Source organism: Lynx canadensis, chromosome A2 (genome assembly GCF_007474595.2).
Source record: "Lynx canadensis isolate LIC74 chromosome A2, mLynCan4.pri.v2, whole genome shotgun sequence".
NCBI classification, from domain to species: Eukaryota; Metazoa; Chordata; class Mammalia; order Carnivora; family Felidae; genus Lynx; species Lynx canadensis.
Window position 1 is genome coordinate 100,803,504 of NC_044304.2, and position 22,165 is coordinate 100,825,668.

The 22,165-nt window shown below is 38.2% G+C and overlaps 1 protein-coding gene and 1 pseudogene across 3 annotated transcripts in view; one reads left to right on the forward strand and one right to left on the reverse strand.

The window, feature by feature from the left end:
- Positions 1-22,165, forward strand: part of UMAD1 (UBAP1-MVB12-associated (UMA) domain containing 1) — a 268,623-nt gene that overhangs the window by 59,085 nt on the left and 187,373 nt on the right. The window lies entirely within an intron of this gene.
- Positions 18,968-19,899, reverse strand: LOC115508938 (annotated as a pseudogene).

Sequence of the window (22,165 nt, forward strand, 5' to 3'; positions counted from 1 at the left end):
AACGTTTTTTTTATTTTATTTTTTTTGGGACAGAGAGAGACAGAGCATGAACGGGGGAGGGGCAGAGAGAGAGGGAGACACAGAATCGGAAACAGGCTCCAGGCTCTGAGCCATCAGCCCAGAGCCTGACGCAGGGCTCGAACTCCCGGACCGCGAGATCGTGACCTGGCTGAAGCCGGACGCTTAACCGACTGCGCCACCCAGGCGCCCCTGTTTTTATTTTTTTAATTAATTTATTTTAAGAGAGAGCATGTGTGAGTGCAAGAGCATGGGGGGGGGGCAGAGAAAGAGGAAGAGAGAGCATCCCAAGCAGACTCCTCCCTATCAGTGCAGAGCCCATCAAAGGGCTCCATCCCTGAACCATGAGATCATGACCTGAGCCAAAATCAAGAGTCAGATGCTTAACCAACTGAGCCATCCATGTGCCCCCCTTTTTTTAATATAAATTTTTAAATGTTTACTTATTTTGAGAGAAAGAGCATGTGTGGACAGGAGAGGGGCAGAGAGAGAGGGAGACAGAGAAAGAATCTTTTTTTTTTTTTTTTTAAGAAAGAGAATGTGAGCAGGGGGGGGTGGGGGGGAGAATTATAAGCAGGCTCTGTGCTGTCAACACTGAGCCTGACTCGGGGCTCAGTCCCATGAACCGTGAGATCATGACCTGAATTGAAATCAAGAGTCAAGATGCTCAACTAACTGAGCCATTCAGGTGCCCTTATTGCTGGTTTTTCAACATGTAGTTTAATATAGATATATATTTCACCTAGAATTAGTGGTGAAAACATGTCACGTATAACAGATGACAAAAGGTAAATTACCAACGTAAATTGATCTCAAATCTTTCATACTTGGACAGAGTAAGAGAAGAATTTGTAATATTTGAGTTAAATTAGAAACATTATCATTTACTAGTTTTTTGGAATGTTAATAGTTGATGTAAAAAAGGAGTCTTGTGTGTAAATTAAGTTTGGGAAATTAGCTTAAAATGGTAAAAGATGTTTTGCAAGAACTTTTTAGTGTTTATTACTGTCCTGAAAATATCTTCTTGGGTTTATAGTGTTCAGCATTTCCATACTGGCCTAAAACTCCTTTTTTCATGGAAGATTTTATAAAACTGACTATCCTATTGAACCCACATTTATTAGAGGACTACTTAGAATCTAACTTTCAGAGAGTTATTAACTGTTGAAAATTTCAAAAGTCCTGAAATATAAATTTTGAGATCTTTATTCAAGAAGTTTTACATCATAATAAGTTTATTTTTGAGAGAGAGAGAGTGCGTGTGAGCTCATGAGTGGGGAAGGGGCACAGAGAGAGAGAAAAGGAGAGAATTCTAAGCAGGCTCTGCATTGTCTGCGTGGAGTCCAGTGTGGGGCTAGTCTCACCAACCATGAGATCATGACCTGAGCTGAAACCAAGGGTCAGATGCTTAACTGACTGAGCCACCCAGACACCCTGAGTTAACTAATACATATTAATTAGTAAGAATGCCTAATATTTCCTAGTGCTTTAAACATTTCAGGGCACAATGACATACCTGATTTCATTTGGTCTTCCAAACAACTGTGTATTGTTGTGAGCTGGGCTTTTTGTTTTTTTCTGGAGTCATTAAAGCCTCAAGTTAAATGCGTTTATTCTGCAAATATTGTTAGAAATTCCATTCAGGAAATCTTTTTTTTTTTTCCATGTTTATTTATTTTTGAGAGAGAGAGAGATGGAGCGTGAGCAGGGGAGGGGTAGAGAGAGAGAGGAAGACACAGGATCTGAAGCAGCTCCAGGCTCCGAGCTGTCAGCACAGAGCCCATTGCGGGGCTCAAATCCATTGATGGTGAGATCATGACCTGATCTGAAATCGGACGCTTAACCAACCGAGCCACCCAGCCACCCCTCCATTCAGGAATTCTTAATTTTTGTGGCTGAAATTCTTTCCGTCTTCATTGCTGATTCATTGAAGTAATTACATTAGAGGAAGCTTTGTGTTGTTGCCAAAGAGAGTAACCCAGTTAAATACAAATGGAAAATTTTTTATCTGTTCATGTTAGCATTTTTAGGTTCTTCTATGCTGCTCACAGCTTTGTGGATAGTCAGCATCAGCTATTTTAAGTTTGACTGGTAGAGTTCTGATTGTCAGATTTCATCATTAATTAAGATACAATATTGTCTGTATCAAGATGAAAATGTTGCTTTTATTGTGTAATTTTTTGAAATAGGAGTTTTGTTTCACTAAGTAAACGTTTCTATTGAAAAATTCTGTGATTGACTTCTGTTATTTAATTATATATGCACCAATCCTCCCCACACAACCTTTATTTACAAATATAATAATAACAAGTGTATCTTTGAAATAAGAATTGGAAGTATAGGACTGGCCCTTGACAAAGACTCGGGGAGTCAAATGTTATTTTTCTTTAATTTCTTCCAAAGTACCTTTGCTTCCATTTCAGTGCCTCTTTTGTCCATTACTTTGGAAAAGAGGGGTCCCATGTTTTCCCCAAAGAATAGTATAGAAGGGAAGTCTTAAATGACCTCCACTTAGGTGAGTTTGCAAAATGATCAGTGTTCACCTTTTCCGCGAAGCCCTGAATGTTGGCAGTGTACCGGCTCTTCTCTACTGAGCGGACATGCTTCTGCTCCTCCAGCAGACTGGTGATCTGTTCATATGTCACTCTCTTTGCTCCTACACATGCGTGTTTGTTTCTGTAATTGCACAATGCAATTTAAAAAATATGTAAGTATAACAAAGAAGTAATTATTTCTACAAAAACATAGTTAAGTGCTGTGGAAATAATCCATCATTTAATTGCTAAAATAAAAAAGAAAGAGCTGTCAGTTTAGGTGTGGCTGCGATAACTTATAAAACCATCAGACTGATTTGCAAATGTCTTTAAATTCTCATCTGCTTCAAAACAATCGAAGTTGTATACAACAAATTAGGTGGTGGGCTTACTAAGAAGAAAGGCTCAGAAATCTCATCAGGTGGCTCTTCTACAAATACAGCCCCTCCCCACAAATCTTTCCTATGTGAGAATGCTAAAGCAAGCAACAGATGGGTGGAAAGTTGGGGGAAAGTCAGATGTGGGGTGTTGGCCACTTGTAGGGAGAAATTGTCTTCTGAGCAACCCATTCAAAAACTTACAAAGAACTTGTCTTTTTATCTATAATGACAATTTTATTGCAGGTCAATTATGCCATGTAGTTGAAACTGTTCTCCAAATGTTGACATAGAAAAGCAGAGCACGTGGCAGCAAAACAAAAATTCAGAGAGACCAACTGTTGTCATAGGCAGCAATGCAACTCAAACTAACAAACTATAGTTTTTGTTATAGGCAAATTCACAAATCCTGGAACTCAAGAATAACATACTTTATATGGTTCTTCATGTTTTACCTAATGGACTTTCTAAATTATTTCTAGAGTTCTCTCCTATTCATATGTACCCTCAGCACAGAAACACTTGAAAATAAACTTAACTGAAATGACAGTGTTGTTCCCTGTACTTTAAGTTTCTTCCCATCCCTGCCCGTAGGATCTTCGAGAAAGTGACCTAAATGCCATAGATTGCCATTGAATGTAATGTCTTTGCTGTAACCTTCAAATCAGAAGATTTTGGAGTGTTTAAAGAGGAGATATGAAGAAAAGAGTTTTGAATTACAAAAAACCTTTTTTTTTTTTAACGTTTTTTCATATTTGAAAGACAGAGACAGAGGGCAAGTGGGGTTCAGGCAGAGAGAGAGGGAGACACAGAATCCGAAGCAGGCTCCAGGCTCTGAGCTCTCAGCACAGAGCCCGACGCAGGGCTCAAACCCATGAGCCGTGAGATCATGACCTGACCCGAAGTTGGATGCTTAACCAACTGAGCCACCCAGGTGCCTCAAGAGCTTTGAATTTTAATTTGGAAAAAACAGTATGAGACAAAACTGGCAGTCATATAAAATAGGTAACATCAAACATTTTAAAAACAGTAGGTATAGTGAGAGCACATAGCAAAATCCACTGAAGCATTTACTAAACTTTGGTGAAAACTATGATGTAAGAACATTCTGAATTACAGGAGTTACTGAACAACATAGTTTGTTGTTGTTGTTGTTCCACCTCAAATGGAAGACTTCTGTCAATGAGTAAGAGCCTCAAGATGGTAAGCTAATAGTCACGGTTTTTTGTTTGTTTTAAATGCAATTATGGATGATGCAGAAACTGTACAGGCTGTGACAGAAAAGGATGGATCTAAATATGAAGAGAAGGAGAAGATAAGAGCAATCTAGCACCAAAAATTACTCATGTCATATAATATAGATGCCCTAGAAACATTTTTATGTTGTACGGAATAACGGCCTGAATCAGCGTTCAACAATATAATATGGGAAAAGACAATGCCAGGAAAAATTGTATTTCTTCTAAGGAACTTCAAAATATTTACTTTATTAAATGCATATAATCCACTTGTTTTGAATTAAAATGTAATGTTGAAGGCATGCATTTGTAAATAATTTCCCACTTAACTGAATGTTTATTAAATAAAGAAGTAGTGGGGCGCCTGGGTGGCGCAGTCGGTTAAGCGTCCGACTTCAGCCAGGTCACGATCTCGCGGTCCGGGAGTTCGAGCCCCGCGTCAGGCTCTGGGCTGATGGCTCAGAGCCTGGAGCCTGTTTCCGATTCTGTGTCTCCTTCTCTCTCTTCCCCTCCCCCGTTCATGCTCTGTCTCTCTCTGTCCCAAAAATAAATAAACGTTGAAAAAAAAAATTAAAAAAAATAAATAAATAAAGAAGTAGTTACGGTCATATTGGAGAAGATGGCCTCTGCCTCATTGAATCCATCTATTTTGCCCTCTCTAGGGCATCAACAATATTGAGTGTTGTAAGACAACTTGTGTTATATTTTGAACATATAAAACAAATATTAAATAACAGAGAAATTAATTTGTAACAGTATGGGTCAGGAACTGGGGTCAGGATGAGAGAGTCAGTTGAAATTTGACCTTCAGATTTTGTTTGAATCTCATCACTGCTGTTTACGTTTATAACTGGCCATAAATAATTGTCAGATTAACATATTCTGTCGTAGGAAAGTCTGTCTGGGCAAGTTGGCCATCAGCTAAGCTGGGTGTTTACTAGTTATTTAAAAATACTCAACAGAGTACCTGAAAGTACTGTAGATTCTATTTATCATTGTTGTGTAGCTTTTAGCCTTTAGGGAAATCCAGTTTTTAAGATTGACACAGTGATTCATTATTTTAGCAGTGTATTGAGTAACCTGTTACAGCAGAATGCTTAACTTCATATTTGTATATAATAAATTCTAAATTTTAGATCAGACGATAGAGCAAAACTGACATTATTCATTTGGTAAGGAGAGATATTGCAGAACTTGAGTGATTTTTTTTTTTTCAGATGTTTTCACTGTAACTTTAATGTGTTGTCTTTATCCCCAGGGGTATTCTGAAATATGTTGATGTGAATTTCTTATAATATACTTTATTTTACTCATAGAACTATCTTTAGTATATTAATTTTTTAATACCATACAGGATATGGTATGTGTGGCGAAGGCATGGATTGCCTATTCTTGTTTACCACTTAATGTGGCATGAATGCATTATTAAGAAACAAGAGAGTAGAAATGCATAAAGTTTAAAATGTATACTGTCAAAATCATAAGGAAATCATGTTATCTTCGAGAAAAAACTATAATGCATCCAGCAAATTGAAACAGATGCCTAAAAAATAATGACTATATGAAAATACGTGTTTTACCCCTTGCCTTTATTGTTCACACCCACAAATATCCTCTTGCAGCCTCTTCTCTGATTATCTTCTATGGATTTGTGGTGCTAGGATTTTATTTCTTTTTTTTTGTTTAAGAGTTCTAATTTACCCCACTTCCTTGTATAGACCTCATACCTGACACAAGGGCATTTATTACAAATAGGAATAGGCAACAAAGAGACCTGCCTGAGATAGGCAGAAACCTGTTCTTTCTTTCTTCCTTTCTTCCTTTTCTTTCTTTCTTTCTTTCTTTCTTTCTTTCTTTCTTTCTTTCTTTCTTTCTTTCTTTCTTTCTTTCTTTCTTTCTTTCTTTCTTTTTCTTTTCTTTCCTTCCTTCCTTCCTTCCTTCCTTCCTTCCTTCCTTCCTTCCTTCCTTCCTTTTTCTTTCTCTCAGAAGCAGTACCATCATAAACTTTATTTATAGGTTAATTTTAAAAGAAACCTCTAAATTATGACTCAGTAGGTCCTAGATAAAGCTAGGGAAATCTGTGGGTCTTTTTAAAAGCCTCTGGGGTGATTTTGATCATCATTCAAATTTAGAAACCACTGACTAAGATTAATTTCCTTAGGATTTGCTAGTATGTTGAATTCCAAGCAGGGAGAAAATGGAAATTCTTGTAAATAAATATTAAAAAGTACCTTTGGAGCTGACAAAACTTTTATTTCAAAAGTGGTTTTTTTAAGAACAGCTTTTCCTGCCTTTTTTGTTAATGAGATTCCGTGATGGCTGAGGTAGGTAAAGACACCTTTGGGATGGATTCAGAAGACCCCAGTGATACAGTGATGAAATAGGATTAGCAGGCTGTTGGGGAGGGTCACGAGTGTGTGAGTTTGAAGTCTCTTCTGTTTGAAACCAATTTTCAGAGTCTTGCATTCGATCCAGTATATAGTACGCTACAAGTGGAAAGATTAAACTGGAGCAGTATAATTAGGGTAAGCCACTGCATCTGCACTGGTATCGCAGCAACTGAATTTGAAACCAGCTGCAAACTGGTGACTAATCTCTCTGGCAAGCCCACATGAGAGCGTAGTACAATAAGGCAGCCTCAGCTTCATGAGCACATGTTTCTTCAACTTGCCTCTGAGCAGGTGATGGCGATGATGCAATCTGATTATACTTTTGAACGTATTCTAACCACAGTCAACAGTTGGGTCTCGCAAGGGATTTCACAAAAGACTTCAAACCAACTAAATAATTTTTCACATACTTTCAACTATAGAAACCCGTGGAAACCAATATATATATTTTTCGCCTTAGTGACAATAGTTCTTTGTGGTACTTGATAGCCTTAAATTTGAGAGGTTTTAATTAATTTTTACATGTGAAATGAAGATGAGAAAAATAGCATGGCAAGAAGAAAGTACTTGGCGCTCTTATGCCGAATTGTTCACGACTGCTTATACTGATCAATTAAGATAATTCCCCTGTTCAGACTGTGCAATTCTGTGCACGCAGAAGCTGGTGAATCAGGGGCCAGGGGAGTGTTTCAGTGCAACACTAACCTTTCCATATTCAGAGAGTTACCTCCCTAGCAGTATAACCTCTCCTGATGAGGTGATATTTAACAGTGTCTTGAACATTAAAGGTGTTTAATAAATACTCAGTTTGAGTTGGGCTTGAACCTTTATTTTTCATCTTTGAAGAGAATAATATTTTCTTGCAGCGTACTCCTGAATGGTGAGGATGAATAGAGCCATCTGTTTGAGAATGTATGTCATCTTTGGGGAAAAAATGCATTAGGACTTAAAATACAGTCACAGGTATTATTTCAAATGAGTATCTCAGAGGTAGAATGCTTAGAAACTGCCTATTAATGTTAAATTTAAATAGAAAAATGTATAGCTTTCAATAAAGGACATGAACTCCATAAGATCATTGAAATATAACTTGCAAACTACACACCCCTGAGAATAAAGGGTTGCAAAGGGGGTGAAAAAATTGTCAAACCGTCACCTGGTAGTACTCACACTTTGTGTACATCAGAATCACTTTGGATGCTTGTCAGAAGTTCATATGCTGGGGCGCCTGGGTGGCTCAGTCAATTAAGCGTCCAACTTTGGCTCAGGTCATGATCTCACAGTTCATGGGTTCAAGCCCTAAGTCAGGCTCTGTGCTGATAACTCAGAGCCTGGAGCCTGCTTTGGATTCTGGGTCTCCCTCTCTCTGCCCCTTCCTTGCTTGCGCTCTCTCTCTCTCTCTCTCTCTCTCAAAAATATATATTAAAAAAAAAAAAAAAGGAGTGCATATGTCTGGGCCTCATCCCCATTAATTCTGATTTTGTGGGTTAGGTGTGAGTCCTAGACACGCATTTTCATCATCTTCCTCCCTACCCTCCTACGCAGTGATTCTGATACAACCAAGACTACTATGGTATTATAGTATAGACGATTAAGTGTAAGTATACTACTATAGTGTAGACTACCAGGCGTAAGTATGCTACTATAGTATAAACTACCTACCTTCCTAATTTGCAAAGAAAACTTTTCATTATCATCAGGACAGGTAAACTTTTCTCATGGTAATTATAAAAAGGCCTTTTGAAAAGACATAATGATTATTGTATTCAATTGTGCTTTTGTAGAAGAAACCAGCGTATTTTTTCACATGTTTTTATTTAAACTTTTTTAAAAAGGGCATTTTACTGAAGAACTCACTCATGAAGTGAATTGAATGCAGGTGTGCCACGTTCTGGTAATCTGAATTTGTAGAAAGGTAGCATTTGGACTACCTGGAGGAATGAGGGGTTAGCGTGTGTTGCAGTTTGACTTGAGTCTCCTGTGATGGTAACTGAACTTATTGTGGTAATCCTTTTGTGATACAGACATGTATCAAATCACTATGTTGTGTACCTTAAACTAATACAATTTTGTTGGTCGATTATATCTCAGTAAAACCGGGGAGTAGAGCAGGGAACAAAACGGCTTGCAGGAGTTAAGTGGAAGGTGTGGAGGTAGAGATTTTTATATGCCTTAATTGTTAAGGATTTTTTCCCCCTTATATCCTAGTAGCTGGCTAAATTTCCAATTGATTATAGTGATTTTCCTCAGAGATACAAGTGTTTATTTTTATTTTTTATTTCTTATTTTATTCTAGAATAGTTAACATGTTTATTTTTTTAATTATTATTATTTTTTAAGTTTATTTGTGCGTGAGAGAGAGACTGCTCAAGCGAGGGAGGGGCAGAGAGAGAGGAATAAACAAAATCCAAAGAGAGAACAGGGGAGCGGCAGAGAAAGGGAGAGAGGGAATCCCAAGCAGGCTCCATGCTGTCAGTGTAGAGCCCGATGCAGGGCTCGATCTCACAACCCTGAGATCATGACCTGAGCCAAAATCAAGAGTAGACACTTAACTGACTGAGCCACCGATGGGCCCCAATGTTTATTTTTAATATATAAATTAATAAATTCTTTTTTTTTTTTTAATTTTTTTTTTTCCAACGTTTATTTATTTTTGGGACAGAGAGAGACAGAGCATGAACGGGGGAGGGGCAGAGAGAGAAGGAGACACAGAATCGGAAACAGGCTCCAGGCTCTGAGCCATCAGCCCAGAGCCTGACGCGGGGCTCGAACTCACAGACCGCGAGATCGTGACCTGGCTGAAGTCGGACGCTTAACCGACTGCGCCACCCAGGCGCCCCAATAAATTCTTAATAATAGTCTCATATTAGGATACTTTCTTTAGATCTTCCTGTGCTAATTAGGATTTTGTGCTTCTAAGCAAAAAATTGAATATTAACTAATGTAAAAAACAAATAAATGAAGGTATTCATTTACTCAAAAAAAAAAAAAAAAAAGACCCACTAACCTCTAGTACCTATGAATGTAACCTTATCTGTATCTGTAACCTATGAATGTAACCTTGTCTTTGCAGTTGTAATCAGATTCAGATGAGGTCATATTCATTAGAGTGAATCTTTAATGACTGTTGTCTTTATAAGAAGAGTGACATTCGGACCCAGAGATACACACACGCACACACACACACAAGGCCGTGTAGTGATGGAGGCAGAGACTGGAGTGAGGAAGCTACAAACCAAAGAACACCAAGGATTGCCAGCAACCTAGGCAATTCTTGGAAGAAGCAAGGAAGCGTCCTCCCCTAGAGACTTCAGAGAGAACATGGCCCTGCTGACCCCTGCTTTCAGACTTCTAGGCTCCAGAATTGTGAGAGAATAAATTTCTATCATTTTAATCCACCAAGTTTGTGGTACTTAATATGGCAGCCCTAGGAAAGTAATACAGCATGTGAATGTCTCTTATTTGGATTTTGACCAAAACTAGATTAAAAGAAAAAACCGTGAAATTTCTTTCCTCACGTACTCTATTTGTGTCTAAAGGTTCATGTGCTTTGGACCTGGCACCGTGGGCAAGTTGGAATTGTGTTTGCAATGTCAAGGAGCCAGTTTAGTACTGTTCCCAACCGAAAACCACTCTACTTCTGCGTGAGCACAAGCCATTGGGGTTCCTGCCATTAGAACCCGGTTTTGCTTTAAAAGAAGCTCAGGTATTTGAGTTAGTACTAAATGGGGATTTCAGAGTTTTGCCCCATAAAATATGGAAGAGCTTCCATATGAGCAGGAACTGGTTACCCTTCCTGATGCTTCACTTGAATGAAAACTCCCTTCCATCTCAGGGAAGATCTCTGTGAGTCAGTGAGTCAACTTCTTATTCTGCCTCCTCCTCCTCTCTCTCATCGTTTGTGACTGCCCATGAGGATTTGGCTACCTGTCCTCTCAGTGATTTTTTTTTGAGCTCCCCACCCAATTGTATTCTCCACTGACCCAGTTTGCACCCTTGGGACCTCCATTCTATTGTAAAATATCATGGTGAAGAGTACCAGCTTGAAGCCAGGCACACTGATCCAAGTCCAGATATGTGTAAACATCTAGAGTTGCTGTTTTGCGCAATAATTTGGCTTTCACTGTAGGTACCCCTGTTGCCAGCTGTATATAGAGATAGAGTACCTCTACCTGGGAGAATCCTGGCTCGGGGGTGGGGGGGGCGGGCGGTGACAGGCAAGTCATTTCATCTGAGCACCAATTTCCTCATTTATAAAATCGGGATGGTAAAACCTATTATAGAGGTTGATGTGTCGATTCAGTGAGTAGCCATATCTCACATATAGGAAGAAGTACTCGAGGAATGTTATCTCTTGCTGCTGTGAGAATAGTATCAAGAATCCATCTAGTGCCTTTTCACTGTTCATTTGCATATCCATTCATGTATTCATTCATTCAATAGCATTTGTGGTGGGTCTACCATATGCCATTCTACAGTCTGTGCCCTCCTGGAACTGACAGTCCAGTTGGAGAGACAGACTTTAATTATATGATCACCTAAACAAGTGTAAAACTACAGCATTGATAAGTGCTGTGAGAGCAGATGACCATGTGTGGAAGTTTGAGGAAGTCTTCCCTAAGTAAAATTTGAGCTGAGAGCGGAAGCATGTATAAGTTAACTGAATGGAGAGAGGAAGGAAGGGAGAGGGTTCCGGACTGAGGCAACAAGAAATCATAATGGCTTTTTGGTGGTAGGGCAAGTGGCACTTTTGGTGAATCGGAATAAAGGCCTATAGGCTGATGTGCAGAGAGCCAGGAGGGAGTCAGGCAGACCTTCGCACTAGAGCTCACGGGCTCTGCTAATATGTTTATCTTTAAGTGGAAACTGCTGATGAACATGAAGCTGTGAGTGAGGGTGACATGAACAAATACGGTTTGAAAAGATGCTCCTCCATGGTCTTCCTTTGGTTGAGAGGATTCAGCCCTTTCAGATGGATGCTGCTCGTTCTCACACACTTAGGACTTGGCTTCTGAGCTCAGTTGTCGTTCTGCTTCCACCCTGCCACCTCAGTCCATTTCTCTTCTACATCATTCATAAGGGCACCATCTTCTCGCTCTAGGTTATGCTCCAGACTTCCCAGGCCCTTGGACTTGGCTGTCTCCCTTTCCCAGGTCCTGTAATCAGCCTGGGTATCTCTAACATCCATGATGGTGCCCCAGCTAACACCGTAACCTCAATCCCTTGTTCTCCAAAGACTTTCCCAGCCAATGATTTTACCTTTTCTACTCTACCAGTTCTCTGCTGTGGCCTTGCTTTACATTATCTAATCACTTAGATTGGGGCCTCACCTGAAATCTTAAATCTTAAACCTTAAACCCAGAAATCCTCTTCTCTGAAGTCGAGATGTCCCTCTTGCATGCCACCGTTGGCTTATCTAATTGACAGTTGTCATTTGCTCAATCTCTCACCGCTTCCTGACTCCTTATCCAGTCTGGAGCCTGTGGTCAGTCACTGCAGTGCTGTGAGATGGGACCCCTCAGTTATTTTGATCCCTTTGGCTCCATTTTGGATCCCCTTTGGATAAACCCAGCCTTTCCTTTTATCTGCCTCTGTTCCCAGGCTACTAAACATTTCCAGAGAAAATCATAACTGTGCTTGTGGACACTAGAATATATGGTTGCTTTCTAGTTATCTGCACCATCAGCACTCTTCTTTGGTCCTTGTTCATCAGCTGTGTCTTTGAACAGAGTGAATGTCAGCCTTGACTGCATATTAGAATCACCTGAGTGTGCTTGATTCCAACCCTGGAGACTTGATTCCACCCCCGGAGGTTCTGATGTAATAGGCCTGGAGCATATTCGAGGGTTCCACATCCCCAGATGATTCTAATGTGCAGCCAAGTTGAGAACCACTGTGCTAACCTGCCCACAAAGGTTGATGACGTGTTCACTTGAGCTTTCTGCTAGCCCTCACTTTAAGCAGATGATGGTGTCTCATCCAATGACGCTTCCTTTTTCTAGTGTTAGACCTCTCTACTTTTAATTGCATCCATAGGTGTCTAGTTCATTCTTTTTTTAGAGGAAAAAAAAATATGCCCACATCCTCATGTTTAACTCCTTCAGAGGTGTACTGGGTATCACTTTCTCCTCCACTCCTGATTGAGCCAGATGATCCGAATGGTTAGGCTTAAGAGGTGGGTATATGATGATAAGAATGCACTTTCCATAAAAACAAAACTTGGGAGAACTCAAACTTGAGTTTCTCATAAGCAGGATATTGAAAAATGATGATTTTGAAAGCAAATAATATCTGATGAAATACAATGAGAAGTGATACCTGAAAGATGGCTGGGACTGGAGAGGGCAGCAGTGGGAGTGGGGGCTTTGCATTTCAAACTGGTGAACTTTGATTTTCAAATCAAACTTTGAAAGTTTTTTTTCTTCTGAATGGAAGGAATAAAATAATCAAATATTTGTTTAAAAAACAGAACTATGGTAGCCGCATGGGCCATGGTCTGTAGAGGAAACAGGTTTGAGACACAGAAGACCTTTGGGAGCCATTTGTAATGTCTAGGCAAGAAATGATGAAGCCCTGAACTAGTAGGGAAGTTCAATAAAGGGGAAAAATACCTTCCAGAGAGATTTTTAGAGGTAAAGATCAAGAGGATTGGGTCACTTTTCATTTTAGAGTATAATGTTCAAGACTCCCAGGTATTTGATTTGCTCATAGTAATTAAATAACCCAAAAGACTTTTTGCTAAATTGTCTATTTATAAGCTACCTCTCTTACTCTCCTTGGGTGCTGTAAGAAAATTTCCATCAACTAGGTGGCTTATAAACAACACAAATTTATTTCTTACAGTTTTGGAGACAAGGAAGTCCGTGATCAAGGCACTGGTAGATTTGGTGTCTGGTGATGGACCACTTACTGGTTCAAAGATGGCTGACTTTTAGCCATGTCCTCACATGGTGGAAGGGGTAAGGGATCTGTCTGGGGTCGCTTTCATAAAGGAACTAAACCCATTCATGAAGCTCCACTGTCATGACCCAATCACCCCACCTCCCAAAGGTGGGACCCAAAAGCCCCACCTCCAAAACCATCCCCTTGGGGGTTAGGATTTTAACACATGAATTTGATGGGGTTTGGAGGCAGGGCACAAACATTTTTTTCTATAGCACTGGCCCAGGAAAAAAAGATATTTTAGAAAAAAATTTCTGAAATAATTTAAGTCTCTTTTTTGGAAAGTAATTTTAGACCACGTTTGAAATAAGCTATTTGATTAGTTGTTTGGAATGATTTTTTTAATGGTCTATTAAAATGGATAAAAGATGCCTTAGGTATAAAAATATAACCTGAAATGTAGTGAAAGGGCTCACACGGTGGACGCAAATTGGATTTGAAGCTTAGCTCCTACCCTAAGTGACCTGGTGACCTTGGCAAGTTGCTTAACATTGCTAAGCTTCATTTTCCTGATCTATAAATGGAGAAAGTAAGAGGATCCACCTCATGGGACTGTGAGGGATATCTGATATAAATGTTAGCTATTATTCTTTGGGTTATATATATATTAACTTATATATAATTATATATCTATATAGAGAGATATATATAGATTTTTTTTTTTAGATAAACATTCTTATAGCTTCTGCTTGGAATTCTTGCTCCAGCCATTGAGATTCATGACAGTATTCTTGTTATTTAGTAAGCAAATGCAGTGAGTAATTCTTGTCCCTTTTAAGAAAATATTCATTGACATTAGTGAACTGATAAGTTTTACTTTTGGTAAATATAAAAAAGTTGATTCTCCTGTGAAGTTCCAGTTGAGTGTTTTTTTTTTTTTTTTCTGAAATTTGCTTATCATCCTCAACTGCTATAATCAATAAATTCTGTGAGGAGAAATAAGTAGGCAGAAAAGAGAAACAAATTTTTTTTTTCAGATCTTCCGTGTCAGACCTTCTGTTTCTGACACCTCCATGAATACATCTGGGCATAAACTTCCTTTTTGTTAATTGCCAGTGTCCCAGTTATCTTTTGCTGTTTAACAAGCTACCAAGAGTTAGTGGCACAAAAATGACAATTTGTTATTATCATAGTTCTGTGGGTTGACTGAATGTAGCTGGGCTGCTCTTAGTTGAGCTCTTTCATGTGGTTGTAATCAGGTGTTGGCTGGGGTTGCCATCATTAGAAAGCTGGACTGGGCTTGATATCCAGAGTGTTTTACTCATATGACTATCGGTAGATGCTAGGTCAAGCTAAGGCTGAGAAAAAGATTACCTGTACATAGCTTCTCCATATCACTTGGGTTTCTCATAAAATGGTGGCTGGGTTCTAAGAATCACTAATCCAGACACATAGTAAGTAGAAGCTAGCAGGCCGGCTAAGAGCTACCCCCAGAACTGATACAGCATCATTTCCACCATGTTGTTTTGGTCAAAGAGCCTCAGGGTGTTCCCAGATTCAAGGCATAGAGAAATAAATACCATCTCTTGATGGGAAAATCTTGCTAAGGAACACATGTGATGGGAGATGTTTTGGCCGACTTTGGAAAATAAAATTTGTCCCAGTCAGTGATTATAGGTAAGGTAGAGAAAAAAGTAATTACGGAAGGTACCAATATTCTCATCACATTTAAAAAAATAATAAAATTTGGGGGTACCTGGGTGGCTCAGTCAGTTAAGCCTGTGACTCTTGATCTTGGCTCAGGTCATGATCTCATGGTTCATGCAATTGAGCCCTGCATCTGGCTCTATGCTGACAGCTCAGAGCCTGCTTGGGATTCTGTCTCTCTGCCCCTCCCCTACTCATGTGCATGTGCTCACTCTCTTGCTCTCTCTCTCTTTCTCAAAATAAATAAACTTTAAGAAAAAAAGCTAAAAATTTATTTTGGAATAATTTTAGGTTTATAGAAAAGTTGCAAAGATACTATAGAGCATTTTGGAAGTATATTTTTCATCCACATCTTACACAGCCAAAGTAGATTTGTTAGAACAAAGAAATAAACATTAGTACAATAGTATTAACTAAACCACAGAGTTTGTCTGGATTTTACCAGTTTCTCCATATATGTTTTGTTGCTGTTGTTCTGGGATTAAATCCAGGGTACTACATCGCATTTAGCCATGTTCTCTTTTTACATGTGAATGAAACTCTCTCCTGCTGATTTTTCTCTTTTAACAACCCATTAGGAGATGGTTTACTTACAAATATGCATCTTTATAAATAGTAGAATTGTTTTAATGTGGTTTAAGTCAATTGGAGAATCAGTGATCTATAAAATATATGTTAGCCTTTTTAGGATACTGTAAAACATTTTCTAATGGGTTGCTTTTAGTCTTCTAACATGGGAAAATAATAAAATTTCTAACAGAAATATATAACATCATGGCCATTTTGGGTGTTTTAAAAATTTCCATGTTAACTTTAAACCTTAATCTTTGTTGTATTTGTGACAGAAAAAAATTAAAAATGACTTAAATCAGTGTGAGTAAGACTTTAACATTGCAGTTTAAATTTATAGACTTCAACATAACCACCATTTTTTGGTGATCCAACATTCAGTCTGATTTTCCACCTCATTGAAAACATTCTCCAGCTGCTGCCGAGTGATTTCATAAATTGCATTCATGATCCTGGCTTGAAGTTCCTTTAAAGAATGTGGTCTGGATGAATACACAGCAGTTTTAACAGAGTCCCATAAAATATAGTTCAGTGGGATAGGTCAAGTTTAAAGTTGCACAAGGATTTCATAAACACCCTGAGTAGATGTGCACTAAAACTTCGAATGTGTTATATGGAAAAACCTTATAAAGGATGGCAGTGTTCCAAACGTAGATTGAGTTGGTCATCTATGAAACAATTCCTACTACTGATGGCTCTTAATAGTACCACCTGCTAGTTCTTTCATAGTAAATTGTGTGAAATAACACATTCTGTAAACTGATGAACTACTTATTTATTTAATAAATCCATCAATGAAAGAAACCTCTGTCATAAGAAATGGAGCTATTTATTAGACTCAAAAGGTCTTAAGCCAGAAATGTCAGACATTTTTGTCGACAAAGAGTGTTGCAATCTGGCATTGTTTTTTTAAAACAGCAGCAAGTAACGCACCAGACCCAGTTGGTATATTTGTCCTTTATCTGGCAGGAAACTCCAGAATCTCTGGGTCGTCGGATGGATGCCAAGTTAAACCTCAGAAAGACATCAGTGGTCTTGGCATATAGTTCTGAAGATATTACTAGGCTATAAGTGTGCACTGAAGGCTGACATTTTTGGGTCCTTCACTGATGCGTTTCCTTTGTTGATTATATTTATTGGTTTAGTGGGAATATCTTTTCCCCAGCCATATGATTGTTATCCGAGAGAACAAAACAAACCAGTATAAATTTCATATTCCTAAATTAGAATTGTGGTCCTCTTGTTAGAATAGACATTGCTCATGTTTTGAAATTAATATGATTACATGAAATGGATGGTACACAGAAAACATAGCAATTTGTGGTAATTATGTCTACACAGGCTAGTATGTTGGCCAGACACCGTGTAGAATTAATCCCAGGGCAGTGTTTCCTACTAGCCAGTCCCATGTCAATTGAAGTTAGGAATTTCAATATTCCTGTAAAAATATCTTATTAATTTTCAACTTGTCACTGAACCTTTCTTTAAATGTTTATGAAAACATATGGGTTATTTATACTTACCTATTTTATGTGCTTAACCTACTCTATTTGTATTAGTAACATGTAACTATCTTGAATCCAGCTACCACACACCAAGACAAATTTGCCCCTTGCTGATAAAATTTTTGATTTCTATAATACATAGTACAAGTATCTCTCTTTAGAGAAGAAAATATGAGTGCAATTTCTGGCTCTTTTAGATAATTCTGAATTTGTAATTTTCTTGTATCTTCGAATGATTGTGATCAACATTTTCTTTCTTTATTTTTTTGTGGTTATTGTTAAGAATTAGCAGTGTATGCCTTAGTTGCATAGTTTTATCCTTCCCCACCTTATAAAAAAAAAACCTTTTGATCCACATTATTATGATCAAAGTTATTATGAAGTTAGGAGCACCTGGGTGGCTCAGTCGGTTAAGCGTCCAACTTCCGCTCAGGTCAAGATCTCATGTTCATAAGTTTGAGCCCCACGTTGGGCTCCATGCTGTCAATGCAGAGCGTGCTTGGGATTCTTGTCCTCTCCTCACTCTCTGCCCCTCCTCAGCTTGCGATTTCTCTCTCTCAGAATAGATAAACTTAAAAATAAAGTTATTATAAAGTTAGTGTAGAACTATAAGCTTAGTTAAAGCATTCCTTTTCAGATATTGTACCCAGTTCTGTAATCCTGGAGAGACTGCTGTTTGCCCATGGAGTCTCAGAGGTGACTCTACTGTAGGAAGCTAGGTGAAATTAAACCATTAGATTTACCCTGGTGTAGATGTGAATCCTATCAGTTCCCAGAAATTCTCTGGGTTCTGTACTTCGGTGTGGTAGCTAACTTTTACTTATTAAGACTTTTCATTTTAACTAAGGCTTTTACATTTGAACCCTTAAGTTCATGAATGTAGGAAGCTTATGCTTTTGAAATTATCTGATCTATTTAATTTAGCTATATTTTGGTGCTTTTACTTTTCAGAGTTAAATCTCTCTTCTTATTTTGGCTTTCACCGAAGTTAAATAGAAAGATTCATTATTCTCTATTTTATGGAAAAGTATGAAGAAACCATTACTATTTTCATCATAAATACTTAAGATCTTGAGGAACATGGTTAAAAGGAAGCCATATACCACACCATAGTCAAAGTAAATGCCTAGCCTTCGAGAGGCTTTTGTGATCTTTCATTTTCCATTCATCCCCTTAAAATGAAATAGTTACCTATAATTTCCATTAATTTTCATTATCACCTTATATCTTTTTGTTTCTGAAGTGAAATGGTATGCCAACTAATTTTATTTTTCATTAAAAAAAAAGTTTTTAATCCCAAATGCATTAATTAAAAATGCTTTGCAATCTCCCACAATACTCACAAAATATCTAAGACCTAAAACTCTGATACTAAAAACATATTAATTCAATTTGAATTGTATTATATAATAAATATAAGATTAGAAAGTGTTTTATTTATACTCCTTAAAGTATACTTAATGATCTATTGTGAACAGGGTGGTGTTATTTTAGTGGTTTCAACCATGGAACACTTGGGTTTCATAAAACCAATGGTGTAAAAAAATGTTCAGGAACACATCATATAAATTACTGTTTAATAGACAATGATTTGTCCGTGAAGAGTGATTATGCCTTAAATGAATATTGTTGCAAGGTCAGTCAAAGAGAAAAGTTGACGTTGGCTGATTGATAGCATAGCACTCTGGAGGGCACAGATATTATAGCTAGAAATAACCCATAATGGTATCAGATTTGAAGGAAAAATAGTATAATTTAAAGGTAATTTTTAAGGTACAAGAATGTGGACTTTCCAAGTCCACTTTTAGTTTGTTACACACATTTCTTGGAGAAACACTGGGACAGATCTCACGTCTTCATCTTCAGAATTAATTTCTATAAAGTCAGTTTTGATTATGTGGATCCTAAAGTTTTAGCTTCCCCAAAGGCCACCCTACTCAGTTTTGGAGGATCTGGGAACACCCACGAGTTCCTTCCCATACAATTTTTGCAGTAGTAGTTGTGTTCCTGAAATCTTGTGCCACCATTAGGAATGGACCTTTCATTGTGTGCGCATGACTGGAGAATTGCTTTTTCGGATAAAATGTTTGTATCTCCTGATCAAGGAGAAGTGGTGATATTTATTACAAAGAGCTTTGCCATTTGGTGTTGTCTTTTGAGAGATAGTATTGTCTTTTGAATATTCTGGTAAAATACATCCAATGGATTTCTGTGTTATCCTTCCCGATGACTTCAGTGCATTCTTTTGGGCTTTCCAGATTGCAGTTGGGGTTTTCAGTGTTATTAGTTCAGGCTGCACTTAAGTCACTGATATAAATTAGTCATTTCTCTCCTTGGTTCCCAGTACGAATGTTGCATAGTATGACTTGAGAAGCATAGTCTTTGGAGATGCCTGCTAGTCAGACCATCTTCCTGAGAATGATCCCTTTTTTTAGTGTTTTAGATTTTTGTAGTTCAATTTTGAGATCACTGCATTTCTTCCTCCTGAGTCCCAGCACTTGTGCTCAACCATTGGTCTTCAGGTACAGCTCCATTTTTCCACTCTCCAGTTTGATGAAGGTAGATGTATGTGCCTCTTTGCCTGTGAGTTTCTACTTCTGTCTTTATCTGGAAGAGTTCTGTTTACTTAGATTGTATCTGTTCACTCAATACTTTCAGATTTAGTTGTCTTTATTCATTTTATTCTAATGTGCTCTTCAAATGATCTTATCCATGCAGGCCTTCTGATGTGCACAGAACCCTTATTTATTTGTTTTTTTTTTTTTTTTCACAGAACATATTTTTCTTCATCTAATCAAGTTCCTATAAATGTTTCTTCCAGAAGTCTTATTCTTTAAGAATCAGTTCTGTCTCTTTGAATCCTAAAGTTATTTCTTAATGTCTTCATATTAAATGACAGGGCAAAATAAGAAGTGACAGACTTGTTCCTCAGTGGGTTGAGATGAGAGTCACTGTGTCACTCAGAGCTTTTCCACAATTTGGAGGGCAGGTGTCATCCCCTAACAAGTAATCCAGCATGGCTGGAGCCTGGCTTCCAATGGCTGCCTAAAGAGATGGTCACTTCTCCTCCCCTTGTGTTAGAAAACAAACTGAAAACAACTGGGGTGGCCAGAGGTCACAGGGCCTCTGGTTTCCCCAAAGACCCCTCTGCTTCTCCTGAAGTGATGGCTGCCTTGCTCCGTGAGGGTGTGCCTTGTCTTGGCTTGGTCTGCACCCCTGCCCCACAGGTTCTGGAAACCTACATTTTGAGAGTCCTGGTGTCTTCTGGAGAAAAAGGAGTTAAGCTCACAAAAATGTATAATTTTTACATATTAATTTAGGAGAAACTCATTGTCTACTGAATCAGACATCTGGGTCTGAATCTCTGCTCTGCTGCTTGCCGGCTGGGACTTTGGTGAGTTAATTAACCTCTCTGGGCTTCAGTTTCCTCAGTTTTGAAAGGAGGATGATGACATGGTCTCAGTAGGGCTGCCGTGATGTTTATATCTGATAATTGATGTGAACTGTGCAGCCCATCGCAGGGCACAGAGTGGGTGCTCACTCAACAGCAGTTTCTCCTCTGACCAGCAGAAAGCCGAGGTTTCTGCCTAAGCCTGTCTCCAGTTCTTAAGTTTGGGTTTTGTATGGTCCATTATTTAATCTCCAGAGCAGATCATCTAGGTCATGTTGGAGGATCAAAAGCCTGAACAAAGACTACTGCCACAGTAGAAGTAAAAAACAAAATTAGTAGGAAACACTCAGTATTACTTGATTTATTTAACCTATGACAGTTTTATTTGTTTTGATGACACATCAATGGTTGTACCATTATTTTGATGTATATACTGAGATTTACACAGTTTTAGTGACCCTTACACTTTCATCTAACAAAAAATGATTGTTTTTGCTTTGTTTATCTGCACATTTTTGCTAAATTGGTCTCCTTGAAGCTTGGCATATTATCTTTTTATGTGTAGTAATATAAGAAAGAGTGTCGAATGTGGGAAGGTTGCATAATTTTATAGTAGCCAGGTTTTATGATAAAATGTAGAAGCACCATAATATAAAGTTGGTGTATTCATTTCTTTTGAACTAATCCTGAGTATTTTCTTTTTCTTGAAGTGTGTTTCTTTCTTTGCCTCTCCTCTCTTTTGCATGTTCTCAATAAACGTCTATAGATTTGACTTACAGAACTCATCCTGAGATTTAATTTAGGTTTTCCTTACTAAGTGGTCCTTCATCATTGGTAGGAAGCTAGCCTGAGTAATTCTCATGGCTTATTGGACCAAATCATTTCCTGCATGTTATCTGTATTGAATTACAGTAGGAGATCCCAGTGAGAGACTGTCTACCCTACTGTCCGGGGGCTCGGCTTCTGAAGCTCATTAGACCAGAGTTCAAATCTGGTATATCTAACATTAATTAGCCATTGGTCTTTGGGCAGGACACTTACTATCTTTTTGTCTCAGTTTCCCCATGTTTAAAATGGAATAATAATGCCTAATTTATCAGATTATTATAAAGATTAAATGAGGGGCACTTGGGTGGCTCAGTAGGTTGAGCATCTGACTTCGGCTCAGGTCATGATCTCACGGTCTGTGAGTTCGAGCCCCGTGTCGGGCTCTGTGCTGACAGCTCGGAGCCTGGAGCCTGTTTCAGATTGTGTCTACCTCTCTCTCTGCCCCTCCCCCATTCATGCCCTGTCTCTCTCTCTCTGTCAGAAATAAATAAACATTAAAAAAAAATTTTTAAAAATTAGTTAAAAAAATAAAATATTAAATGAGATGATGTATACCAAAGGCTTAGCCCAGCATGTGTATACACTAAGTCCAAAATAAACATTAGCCATTATTATGTAATGGAAGATACAGTGTTATTAAAACGTTGTTTTACTAATCACCTTAAACCAAGCAACAACATAATCCAATTTTTCACATTATCAATTGAAAACATGGATTCTAAAAT